Source organism: Panulirus ornatus, chromosome 5 (genome assembly GCF_036320965.1).
Source record: "Panulirus ornatus isolate Po-2019 chromosome 5, ASM3632096v1, whole genome shotgun sequence".
Taxonomy (NCBI): Eukaryota; Metazoa; Arthropoda; class Malacostraca; order Decapoda; family Palinuridae; genus Panulirus; species Panulirus ornatus.
The window spans coordinates 46,749,103-46,762,563 of NC_092228.1; the positions used below are offsets into that span (position 1 = coordinate 46,749,103).

Here is a 13,461-nt window from a genome sequence, read left to right on the forward strand (position 1 = left end):
AGATGAGACAGGTGGACGGGTGGGACAGGTGGACGGTTGGAAGAGATGGGACAGGTGGACGGGTGGGACAGGTGGACGGTTGGAAGAGATGGGACAGGTGGACGGGTGGGACAGGTGGACGGTTGGAAGAGATGGGACAGGTGGACGGGTGGGACAGGTGGACGGTTGGGACAGGTGGACGGTTGGGACAGGTGGACGGTTGGAAGAGATGGGACAGGTGGACGGGTGGGACAGGTGGACGGTTGGGACAGGTGGACGGTTGGAAGAGATGGGACAGGTGGACGGGTGGGACAGGTGGACGGTTGGGACAGGTGGACGGTTGGGACAGGTGGACGGTTGGGACAGGTGGACGGCTGGGACAGGTGGACGGTTGGAAGAGATGGGACAGGTGGACGGGTGGGACAGGTGGACGGTTGGGACAGGTGGACGGTTGGAAGAGATGGGACAGGTGGACGGTTGGGACAGGTGGACGGTTGGGACAGGTGGACGGTTGGGACAGGTGGACGGTTGGAAGAGATGGGACAGGTGGACGGCTGGGACAGGTGGACGGTTGGGACAGGTGGACGGTTGGAAGAGATGGGACAGGTGGACGGGTGGGACAGGTGGACGGGTGGGACAGGTGGACGAGTGGGACAGGTGGACGGCTGGGATAGGTGGACGGTTGGGACAGGTGGACGGGTGGGACAGGTGGACGGTTGGGACAGGTGGACGGCTGGGACAGGTGGACGGCTGGGACAGGTGGACGGGTGGGACAGGTGGACGGTTGGGACAGGTGGACGGGTGGGACAGGTGGACGGGTGGGACAGGTGGACGGGTGGGACAAGTGGACGGTTGGGACAGGTGGACGGTTGGGACAGGTGGACGGTTGGGACAGGTGGACGGGTGGGACAGGTGGACGGTTGGGACAGGTGGACGGTTGGGACAGGTGGACGGTTGGGACAGGTGGACGGGTGGGACAGGTGGACGGTTGGGACAGGTGGACGGTTGGGACAGGTGGACGGGTGGGACAGGTGGACGGGTGGGACAGGTGGACGGTTGGGACAGGTGGACGGTTGGGACAGGTGGACGGGTGGGACAGGTGGACGGTTGGGACAGGTGGACGGTTGGGACAGGTGGACGGTTGGGACAGGTGGACGGGTGGGACAGGTGGACGGTTGGGACAGGTGGACGGTTGGGACAGGTGGACGGTTGGGACAGGTGGACGGCTGGGACAGGTGGACGGGTGGGACAGGTGGACGGGTGGGACAGGTGGACGGGTGGGACAGGTGGACGGCTGGGACAGGTGGACGGTTGGAAGAGATGGGACAGGTGGACGGCTGGGACAGGTGGACGGGTGGGACAGGTGGATGGTTGGGACAGGTGGATGGTTGGGACAGGTGGACGGTTGGGACAGGTGGACGGGTGGGACAGGTGGACGGGTGGGACAGGTGGACGGGTGGGACAGGTGGACGGTTGGAAGAGATGGGACAGGTGGACGGCTGGGACAGGTGGACGGGTGGGACAGGTGGATGGTTGGGACAGGTGGATGGTTGGGACAGGTGGACGGTTGGGACAGGTGGACGGCTGGGACAGGTGGACGGGTGGGACAGGTGGACGGCTGGGACAGGTGGACAGCTGGGACACATACAGTTCAACACCAACATCATAAGTATGGGACTGTGTTCTCCAAATGCACAGTTGGGATTTCATCTGTTCTCTCTTTGTTCAACTGTTATGTTCAGTTACTCTCAAACTGGTTCCTATTTCACCATTTTCTGTATATTTTTGAGCGGCAGATTCAACAGACATGTAACCATCTATGAATAAATTGGAATATCATAATTAATTCTTCTTCTTCTTCTTCTTCTTCTTCTTCTTCTTATTATTATTATTATTATTATTATTATCATTAATCTTATTATTATTATAATCATTAGGGGGATTTATTTCCATACTTTTTTCGTCCAGTATTAAAAGAACAAATATCTAATTTTTTGTTCTTTTTCATCAAATAATAACACCTCAGATTTGCGTCATGTTCTCCATCGATAACACCTCAGATTTACGTCATGTTCTGCATCAATAACATCTCAGAGTTGCGTCATGTTCTGCATCAATAACATCTCAGATTTGCGTCATGTTCTCCATCGATAACACCTCAGATTTACGTCATGTTCTGCATCAATAACATCTCAGAGTTGCGTCATGTTCTGCATCAATAACACCTCAGATTTACGTCATGTTCTGCATCAATAACATCTCAGAGTTGCGTCATGTTCTGCATCAATAACATCTCAGATTTGCGTCATGTTCTGCATCAATAACACCTCAGATTTACGTCATGTTCTGCATCAATAACATCTCAGAGTTGCGTCATGTTCTGCATCAATAACACCTCAGATTTACGTCATGTTCTGCATCAATAACATCTCAGAGTTGCGTCATGTTCTGCATCAATAACATCTCAGATTTACGTCATGTTCTGCATCAATAACATCTCAGATTTACGTCATGTTCTGCATCAATAACACCTCAGACTTACGTCATGTTCTGCATCAATAACATCTCAGAGTTGCGTCATGTTCTGCATCAATAACATCTCAGAGTTGCGTCATGTTCTGCATCAATAACACCTCAGATTTACGTCATGTTCTGCATCAATAACATCTCAGAGTTGCGTCATGTTCTGCATCAATAACACCTCAGATTTACGTCATGTTCTGCATCAATAACATCTCAGAGTTGCGTCATGTTCTGCATCAATAACATCTCAGAGTTGCGTCATGTTCTGCATCAATAACACCTCAGATTTACGTCATGTTCTGCATCAATAACATCTCAGAGTTGCGTCATGTTCTGCATCAATAACACCTCAGATTTGCGTCATGTTCTGCATCAATAACATCTCAGAGTTGCGTCATGTTCTGCATCAATAACATCTCAGAGTTGCGTCATGTTCTGCATCAATAACACCTCAGATTTACGTCATGTTCTGCATCAATAACATCTCAGAGTTGCGTCATGTTCTGCATCAATAACACCTCAGATTTACGTCATGTTCTGCATCAATAACATCTCAGAGTTGCGTCATGTTCTGCATCAATAACACCTCAGATTTGCGTCATGTTCTGCATCAGTTGGTTTTCTTCCACTTGACCTCATGTGTGTTGGCAGGATGGTGTGTATGTGACCTCGTTCACTGCATCGGTTACGACCGTCATTACGGCTGTCTCGTCTCCCCCATAACGACCCACCTGTGGCGGCCCGGGGGTGAGAGAGAGAGAGAGAGAGAGAGAGAGAGAGAGAGAGAGAGAGAGAGAGAGAGAGAGAGAGAGAGAGAGAGAGGTCACTTGGGGGAGCCTAACCATGACAAAGCAACACGGTTCACCATGGCGAGCCTCTCTCTCTCTCTCTCTCTCTCTCTCTCTCTCTCTCTCTCTCTCTCTCTCTCTCTCTCTCTCTCTCTCTCTCTCTCTCTCTCTCTATTTCCGCGTGCGTGGTGGCCAGCGTCCGTGTGTGGAGGTCCTCCTCACACGCCACACATTACACCATCACCTTTTGTGTGGAAATGACCCAATGGCGTCACCGACCCGGCATCTGACCCTCCCTCCCTCACTCACTCACTCCCGCTACACACACACACATACACACTCCGCCATAATGGTGGGCGGGGGGTTATTATAAGTACACAGAGAAAGGCTTTCTGTGACATAATAGCCCCCTTAACTGTGTGGGTGAAGGTCACATAACAACAGGTAGTTGAAGGTTGACATATTGAGGACACTGGCAATAATGATCATGATAGTAATAATGAAGTGTTTGTTTGCGAGGAGGAAGAAGGCGTCCGAGGGTCTGGCCTTGTGAAAAAAAAACAAATGATCCGTTGGTTCTTTTTTCCGTCAATTTTTACAGAGTCATGATGAAATAGGAAGGAATCATTCCCAGCCACCGGCTCCCGCCTATGGTATGTGGGTAGTATGTATTCTTCACCCCCAGGGTTCTCATCCCGTTCCACTTGGAAAAGAACCTCCGGCCTAGTCGCCCTACAGTGCGCCTTGTCCTTCCACGCATTTTGGCCTCACCATCGCGCCCTCCAGCCGGACCCCTCCCATCTGGACCGCTCCTCACGACCATTAGAGACGCGTCACAACGGATAAATAACAGTCGGGAAAGAACGATATAACATGGCAACACCAGATAACATCCCCCACCCCAGCCAGCCGGCAACACCGCTCCGCTCCCGCCCCACACCACAACCATTTCATAAAGTCACCTTCATAAATACAAAAAAACTCATCATGAACCACGGAGGAAAACCGTAAGATAAGACTAAGAACACCACAAACAATTGCAGATATAAAAAAGTCAAATAGAAAATCCGGAAACACATCTCACCCGTACACAACCCAACCTTCACAGCCACAAGTGACGAATTTTGAAAAAAACGAACTTCGGCGGATAAATGCGATATATTAATAATATCAACAACTGAATATAACTCTTAGGGTTTTAATCTATATTTCTCAAATTCAAGAGTCCAACTAAAATAAGATACATGACAAGAAACGGATCAAATGCCGATAAACATTGACATCATACGAATCAATTGAACGGAAGCGGTTGTGACAGGGAGCGATGTACGATAATTACCACCCCGGCACAAGCCCAACAACGGTCGCCACGGAATATATCTCCCCCATTCCTTCTCACACTCCCGTCGCCATATATATATATATATATATATATATATATATATATATATATATATATATATATATATATATATACATACATGAGTTCTAAGAATTCCACTTAAAACACTAGTTGGTGATTGTATGCTGACGCCCAAAGACTTAATGACCCTGGCAGCTGATTAAGCCTACAGCTCAACTACCCGACCAACCAACCTCTATTTCACAGAGGACGATCATCACCATCTCCGTAACGAAACGAAATTTAATAATAATAATAATAATAATAATAATAATAATAATAATAATAATAATAATGTTTTCCGTTTTAGCAAGGTAGCAGAAAAATGAGTGAGGCCTTTCCCGCCTTGAAACATGGGTTGTAACACAATACCAAAAAAAAGGGGAACAACAGAACATTGTGCTATACAGGGGGTGACGTGGTATCAATGACGTGAATGATGGCAATATGTAGTGATCAGGAGAAGCCCGAGGCTGGGCTGGGGACGGGCCAGGCTCTGGTTACAGTACATTATACAATTGACAGTCATGCAATGCAGTTGTACAATTGAAGCTCATCTTTCAATTGTTTCCACACACTCCCTACTGAGGGAGAGGCAGCTAACATTAAATAATAATAATAATAATAATAATAATAATAATAATAATAATAACGATAATAATAATAATAATGATAATAATAATTCAACGAAAAATTTATACAGATGACATAAGGGCGAGTGGCCCACGGGCAACGTGCCCATCCTAAGTTCGGCTCGTCCGTAGTTTGACCGCCAGAGCCATCCGGGCACGACCATTTGAACTTTGACCTGACCCTTAAGGATCAGGTCAAGGGTCAGGCCAATTTACGTCGCAACTGTCGTGGTAAAACAAATCCAGTTCTATATATACATAGGGCACTGACATAACCATACTGATGGATCGCGACGGACGAAATTTATTAATCAAAAAAAATATAAATAAATTTCCCACAATTTGCATATCTTAATTATGTTTCCCACCACAAATGAATGATTAAAATGATCATAATTAATACATTACGAGTGCTAATACAGTAGTAGGAACCAGAAGCTCGGCTCAGCATGGGGGACGAGGACGAGGTGGATCCAGGGCGCCCTCACCTGGCGAGGGAAAGAGAGTTGGATGTTAGTCATGAACGAACGTAAAGTTATGACAAATGCATTAATGATCAGACACAACCAAATGGCTCACCAATTATCATTCAGTAATGTATATCTATCTATCTATCTATCTATCATTCTCTCTCTCTCTCTCTCTCTCTCTCTCTCTCTCTCTCTCTCTCTCTCTCTATATATATATATATATATATATACATCACCCACCAGGGCTGGACCAAACCTGACCCTATATACATTAACCCTCTATATAAACATGTATACACATTTCTCTGTACACAGATAATGTTGAACATAAGTCTACAGTGGGATACGAACCCACACATAGGGCCCGCGCTGTAGGCTCCACATGCCCTACATAGGCCACCATAAGCCTAGGTTACAGTGGTTAGCCCTCAGGTTACAGAGGTGATCCCTCAGGTTACAGAGGTGATCCTCAGGTTACAGAGGTGATCCCTCAGGTTACAGAGGTGATCCCTCAGGTTACAGAGGTGATCCTCAGGTTACAGAGGTGATCCCTCAGGTTACAGAGGTGATCCCTCAGGTTACAGTGGTTAGCCCTCAGGTTACAGAGGTGATCCCTCAGGTTACAGAGGTGAGCCCTCAGGTTACAGAGGTGATCCTCAGGTTACAGAGGTGATCCCTCAGGTTACAGAGGTGATCCTCAGGTTACAGAGGTGATCCCTCAGGTTACAGAGGTGATCCCTCAGGTTACAGTGGTTAGCCCTCAGGTTACAGAGGTGATCCCTCAGGTTACAGAGGTGAGCCCTCAGGTTACAGAGGTGATCCTCAGGTTACAGAGGTGATCCCTCAGGTTACAGAGGTGATCCCTCAGGTTACAGAGGTGATCCTCAGGTTACAGAGGTGATCCCTCAGGTTACAGAGGTGATCCTTCAGGTTACAGAGGTGATCCCTCAGGTTACAGAGGTGATCCTCAGGTTACAGAGGTGATCCCTCAGGTTACAGAGGTGATCCTCAGGTTACAGAGGTGATCCTCAGGTTACAGAGGTGATCCCTCAGGTTACAGAGGTGATCCTCAGGTTATAGAGGTGATCCCTCAGGTTACAGTGGTTAGCCCTCAGGTTACAGAGGTGAGCCCTCAGGTTACAGAGGTGATCCTCAGGTTACAGAGGTGATCCTCAGGTTACAGAGGTGATCCTCAGGTTACAGTGGTTAGCCCTCAGGTTACAGAGGTGAGCCCTCAGGTTACAGAGGTGAGCCCTCAGGTTACAGAGGTGATCCTCAGGTTACAGAGGTGAGCCCTCAGGTTACAGAGGTGATCCCTCAGGTTACAGAGGTGATCCCTCAGGTTACAGAGGTGATCCCTCAGGTTACAGAGGTGATCCCTCAGGTTACAGAGGTGATCCCTCAGGTTACAGAGGTGATCCCTCAGGTTACAGAGGTGATCCCTCAGGTTACAGAGGTGATCCCTCAGGTTACAGAGGTGATCCCTCAGGTTACAGTGGTGATCCCTCAGGTTACAGAGGTGATCCCTCAGGTTACAGAGGTGATCCCTCAGGTTACAGAGGTGATCCCTCAGGTTACAGAGGTGATCCCTCAGGTTACAGAGGTGATCCCTCAGGTTACAGAGGTGATCCCTCAGGTTACAGAGGTGATCCCTCAGGTTACAGTGGTGATCCCTCAGGTTACAGAGGTGATCCTCAGGTTACAGTGGTGATCCCTCAGGTTACAGAGGTGATCCCTCAGGTTACAGAGGTGATCCTCAGGTTACAGAGGTGATCCCTCAGGTTACAGAGGTGATCCCTCAGGTTACAGAGGTGATCCCTCAGGTTACAGAGGTGATCCCTCAGGTTACAGTGGTTAGTCCTCAGGTTACAGAGGTGAGCCCTCAGGTTACAGAGGTGATCCTCAGGTTACAGAGGTGAGCCCTCAGGTTACAGAGGTGATCCTCAGGTTACAGAGGTGATCCTCAGGTTACAGAGGTGATCCCTCAGGTTACAGAGGTGATCCCTCAGGTTACAGAGGTGATCCCTCAGGTTACAGATGTGATCCCTCAGGTTACAGAGGTGATCCCTCAGGTTACAGTGGTTAGCCCTCAGGTTACAGAGGTGAGCCCTCAGGTTACAGAGGTGATCCTCAGGTTACAGAGGTGAGCCCTCAGGTTACAGAGGTGATCCTCAGGTTACAGAGGTGATCCTCAGGTTACAGAGGTGATCCCTCAGGTTACAGAGGTGATCCCTCAGGTTACAGAGGTGATCCCTCAGGTTACAGAGGTGAGCCCTCAGGTTACAGAGGTGAGCCCTCAGGTTACAGAGGTGAGCCCTCAGGTTACAGTGGTGATCCCTCAGGTTACAGAGGTGATCCCTCAGGTTACAGAGGTGATCCTCAGGTTACAGAGGTGATCCCTCAGGTTACAGAGGTGATCCCTCAGGTTACAGAGGTGATCCCTCAGGTTACAGAGGTGATCCCTCAGGTTACAGAGGTGATCCCTCAGGTTAGAGTGGTGAGCCCTCAGTTTACAGAGGTGAGCCCTCAGGTTACAAAGGTGATCCCTCAGGTTACAGAGGTGATCCCTCAGGTTACAGAGGTGATCCCTCAGGTTACAGAGGTGAGCCCTCAGGTTACAGAGGTGAGCCCTCAGGTTACAGAGGCTATGAATTCAGGGCACGGCCAGCACCACTGCTTCTCTGTACTCGGTCTGTAACACAGGGTCTGGTGGCAGGGAGATCCACACTCCTGTAATCTCTCCACTGTACCCGACACCACCACTTCTGTACCATGAAAAAATCATACATCACACGTACATACTGTACCCTACACCTTCGCTGTACCATCACGTACATACTGTACCCTACACCTTCGCTGTACCATCACGTACATACTGTACCCTACACCTTCGCTGTACCATCACGTACATACTGTACCCTACACCTTCGCTGTACCATCACGTACATACTGTACCCTACACGTTCGCTGTACCATCACGTACATACTGTACCCTACACCTTCGCTGTACCATCACGTACATACTGTACCCTACACCTTCGCTGTACCATTACGTACATACTGTACCCTACACCTACGCTGTACCATCACGTACATACTGTACCCTACACCTTCGCTGTACCATCACGTACATACTGTACCCTACACCTTCGCTGTACCATCACGTACATACTGTACCCTACATCTTCGCTGTACCATCACGTACATACTGTACCCTACACCTACGCTGTACCATCACGTACAAACTGTACCCTACACCTACGCTGTACCATCACGTACATACTGTACCCTACACATTCGCTGTACCATCACGTACATACTGTACCCTACACCTACGCTGTACCATCACGTACATACTGTACCCTACACCTTCGCTGTACCATCACATACATACTGTACCCTACACCTACGCTGTACCATCACGTACATACTGTACCCTACACCTTCGCTGTACCATCACGTACATACTGTACCCTACACCTTCGCTGTACCATCACGTACATACTGTACCCTACACCTACGCTGTACCATCACGTACATACTGTACCCTACACCTTCGCTGTGCCATCACGTACATACTGTACCCTACACCTACGCTGTACCATCACGTACATACTGTACCCTACACCTACGCTGTACCATCACGTACATACTGTACCCTACACCTTCGCTGTACCATCACGTACATACTGTACCCTACACCTTCGCTGTACCATCACGTACATACTGTACCCTACACCTTCGCTGTACCATCACGTACATACTGTACCCTACACCTACGCTGTACCATCACGTACATACTGTACCCTACACCTTCGCTGTACCATCACGTACATACTGTACCCTACACCTTCGCTGTACCATCACGTACATACTGTACCCTACACCTACGCTGTACCATCATGTACATACTGTACCCTACACCTTCGCTGTACCATCACGTACATACTGTACCCTACACCTACGCTGTACCATCACGTACATACTGTACCCTACACCTTCGCTGTACCATCACGTACATACTGTACCCTACACCTTCGCTGTACCATCACGTACATACTGTACCCTACACCTTCGCTGTACCATCACGTACATACTGTACCCTACACCTTCGCTGTACCATCACGTACATACTGTACCCTACACCTTCGCTGTACCATCACGTACATACTGTACCCTACACCTACGCTGTACCATCACGTACATACTGTACCCTACACCTACGCTGTACCATCACGTACATACTGTACCCTACACCTTCGCTGTACCATCACGTACATACTGTACCCTACACCTTCGCTGTACCATCACGTACATACAGTACCCTACACCTTCGCTGTACCATCACGTACATACTGTACCCTACACCTTCGCTGTACCATCACGTACATACTGTACCCTACACCTTCGCTGTACCATCACGTACATACTGTACCCTACACCTTCGCTGTACCATCACGTACATACTGTACCCTACACCTTCGCTGTACCACCACGTACATACTGTACCCTACACCTACGCTGTACCATCACGTACATACTGTACCCTACACCTTCGCTGTACCATCACGTACATACTGTACCCTACACCTACGCTGTACCATCACGTACATACTGTACCCTACACCTTCGCTGTACCATCACGTACATACTGTACCCTACACCTTCGCTGTACTGGACCCACTACCTTCCTTGGGGTACACTCGCTCCCTGGGTCCACATATCACCCATGTACTGGACCCACTTGTACCCCTACATACGTTCTCCCATCATCCCTCCCCCCTACATTCACAGTGTCTTAGTCTATACAGACACAGTCAGTATGTAAGACATTCTCCCCCCCCCCCCCCCACCTCACTATGTGCGGGGCAAGAACGGCATGAACAAAGAGAGAGAGTTCCAGGGTTCGATCCTGGGACGGGTCGATACGACACGCCTCCCAATACGCCAGCAACCACCCTTCACCCCCACCACTAACAACCATCACGAGACCTAACCAGCAGGTCCCTCGTTATCCTAGTGACCACCCACTACACACCAAACCCACCACCCACTACACACCACACCCACCACCAACTACACACCACACACCACACCCACCACCCACTACACACCACACCCACCACCCACTACACACCACACCCAACACCCACTACACAACACCACCCACTACACACCACACCCACCACCCACTACACACCACACCCAACATCCACTACACACCAACCACCAACTACACACCACACACCACACCCACCACCCACTACACACCACACCCACCACCCACTACACACCACACCCAACACCCACTACACAACACCACCCACTACACACCACACCCAACATCCACTACACACCAACCACCCACTACACACCACACACCAAACAACCACTACACACCACACCCACCACCCACCTCACCCACCACCCACTACACGCCATACCACACCCACTACACACCATCACCCACTACACACCACACCCACCATCCATTACACCACACCCACCATCAATTATACACCACACCCACCATCCACTACACACCACACCCACCATCCACTACACCACACCACCACCCACTACACACCACACCCACCATCCACTACACACCACCCACTACACACCACACCCACCATCCACTACACCACACCACCACCCACTACACACCACACCCACCATCCACTACACACCACCCACTACACACCACACCCACCATCCACTACACACCACACCCACCACCCACTATACACCACACCCACCATCCACTACACAGCACACCCACTACCCACTACACACCACACCACACCCGCTACACACCACACCACCACCCACTATACATCACACCCACCATCCACTACACACCACACCCACCATCCAATACACACCACACACACCACACCCACTATCCACTACACACCACCCACTACACACCACACCCAACATCCACTACACACCAACCACCCACTACACACCACACACCAAACCACCACTACACACCACACCCACCACCCACCTCACCCACCACCCACTACACGCCATACCACACCCATTACACACCATCACCCACTACACACCACACCCACCATCCACTACACCACACCACCACCCACTACACACCACACCCACTATCCACTACACACCACACCCACCATCCAATACACACCACCCACTACACACCACACCCACCACCCACTACACCCACCACCCACTTGAGTCCCGACAGTACTTCAGAGAACGCCTTGAGCCGTTCATCATAACACGTGAAGACTCATCAAAAACGGTACGTACCGTCGTGCTCAAGGGTCATAACATTGTGGTCAAGGACCGTACCGTCGTGTTCAAGGGTCGTACCGTCGTGTTCAAGGGTCATAACATTGTGGTCAAGGACCGTACCGTCGTGTTCAAGGGTCGTACCGTCGTGTTCAAGGACCGTACCGTCGTGCTCAAGGGTCATAACGTCGTGCTCAAGGGTCGTACCCTCGTGTTCAAGGACCGTACCGTCGTGCTCAAGGGTCGTACCGTCGTGCTCAAGGGTCGTACCGTCGTGTTCAAGGACCGTACCGTCGTGCTCAAGGGTCATAACGTCGTGCTCAAGGGCTGTACCGCCGTGCTCAAGGGTCATAACGTCGTGCCCAAGGGTCGTACTGTCGTGCTCAAGGGTCGTACCGTCGTGTTCAAGGACCGTACCGTCGAGTTCAAGGGTCGTACCGTCGTGCTCAAGGGTCGCACCATCGTGCTCAAGGGTCGTGCCGTCGTGTTCAAGGGTCGTACCGTCGTGCTCAAGGGTCGTACCGTCGTGCTCAAGGGTCATAACGTCGTGCTCAAGGGCTGTACCGTCGTGCTCAAGGGTCATAACGTCGTGCTCAAGGGTCATAACGTCGTGCTCAAGGGTCGTACCGTCGTGTTCAAGGACCGTACCGTCGAGTTCAAGGGTCGTACCGTCGTGCTCAAGGGTCGCACCATCGTGCTCAAGGGTCGCACCATCGTGCTCAAGGGTCGTGCCGTCGTGTTCAAGGGTCGTACCGTCGTGTTCAAGGGTCGTACCGTCGTGCTCAAGGGTCGTGCCGTCGTGTTCAAGGGTCGTACCGTCGTGCTCAAGGGTCGTACCGTCGTGCTCAAGGGTCGTACCGTCGTGCTCAAGGGTCGTGCCGTCGTGTTCAAGGACTGTACCGTCGTGCTCAAGGGTCATAACGTCGTGCTCAAGGGTCGTACCCTCGTGTTCAAGAACCGTACCGTCGTGCTCAAGGGTCGTACCGTCGTGCTCAAGGGTCGTACCGTCGTGTTCAAGGACCGTACCGTCGTGCTCAAGGGTCGTACCGTCGTGCTCAAGGGTCATAACGTCGTGCTCAAGGGCTGTACCGTCGTGCTCAAGGGTCATAACGTCGTGCTCAAGGGTCGTACTGTCGTGTTCAAGGGTCATAACGTCGTGCTCAGGGGTCGTACCGTCGTGCTCAAGGGTCGTACCGTCGTGCTCAAGGGTCGTACCGTCGTGCTCAAGGGTCATAACGTCGTGCTCAAGGGCTGTACCGTCGTGCTCAAGGGTCATAACGTCGTGCTCAAGGGTCGTACTGTCGTGCTCAAGGGTCATAACGTCGTGCTCAAGGGTCGTACCGTCGTGCTCAAGGGTCATAACGTCGTGCTCAAGGGTCGTACCGTCGTGCTCAAGG

The 13,461-nt window shown here is 50.6% G+C and overlaps 1 protein-coding gene across 3 annotated transcripts in view; it reads right to left on the reverse strand.

The window, feature by feature from the left end:
• Actn (alpha actinin) overlaps window positions 1–13,461 on the reverse strand; it is a 196,195-nt gene that overhangs the window by 64,811 nt on the left and 117,923 nt on the right. Inside the window, exon 2 of one of the 3 annotated variants that reach the window (XM_071662194.1) lies at window positions 5,733–5,812. The exons of the other annotated variants lie outside the window; for them this stretch is intronic. The gene's annotated coding sequence lies outside the window, so the exon portion shown is untranslated. The remainder of the gene's footprint in view (window positions 1–5,732; window positions 5,813–13,461) is intronic. 3 annotated transcript variants of the gene reach the window in all.